The following is a 650-nucleotide window of genomic DNA, read 5'->3' as shown; positions in this document are numbered from 1 at the left end:
TTTTTTTTGACATTTTGTCCCCCGTGTTTCCAAACCAGGCACAATTCGTCCAAAACTACCGAAGCGGTATGGAGCTGATGTCACCCCTTTTAGAATCCGACCTGCCAAATGGCGATCAAAGTCAGACCCATCAGTTCTGACTTTGTCAAACTAGACCATGGGACCCACAATAGGATTAATTTTTTTAAATGGGAAGTGTTTTAACTAAGCGCTTGTGCCACTAGTGAGTGACTTATTAGTACTAAGCTAATCCACTAAAGGGTCGGGCTAATCTCCCCTCGCCTATCGCGTCGCCCCCCTTGTGGGCGACACGAGGGAAGCCAACCTCCGCCGCCAGCGACCCGCTCCGTGCCCGTCCTCCCCTCCGCCGCCGCAGTGGTTGGCGCCGGGCTAAGCCCGTGCGTGCGACGCGGTGACGGAGGGCCTCTCCCTTCTCCCCGGGATCAATGGGTGGCGCGGGCGCCCAGATCCGCGGAGGTGCGGCCCCCACTTGCCCACGGCGGCGCAGCGTCCCAACGACGGCGCCTGTGGTGGTGCCGGTGGGAATCGGCCGAATGCACAGGGGGCGACGGTGGCCGGGGCGGCGACCCCATGGCTGGGTGGCGGCGTGCCCCTTGGTCCGACCGGATCCGCCGGATCTGGTGACTACC

This window comes from Triticum aestivum, chromosome 4D (genome assembly GCF_018294505.1).
Source record: "Triticum aestivum cultivar Chinese Spring chromosome 4D, IWGSC CS RefSeq v2.1, whole genome shotgun sequence".
In the NCBI taxonomy this organism is placed as follows: domain Eukaryota; kingdom Viridiplantae; phylum Streptophyta; class Magnoliopsida; order Poales; family Poaceae; genus Triticum; species Triticum aestivum.
The sequence above is the reverse complement of the archived record's forward strand: the minus strand, read 5'-3'. Positions refer to the sequence as shown.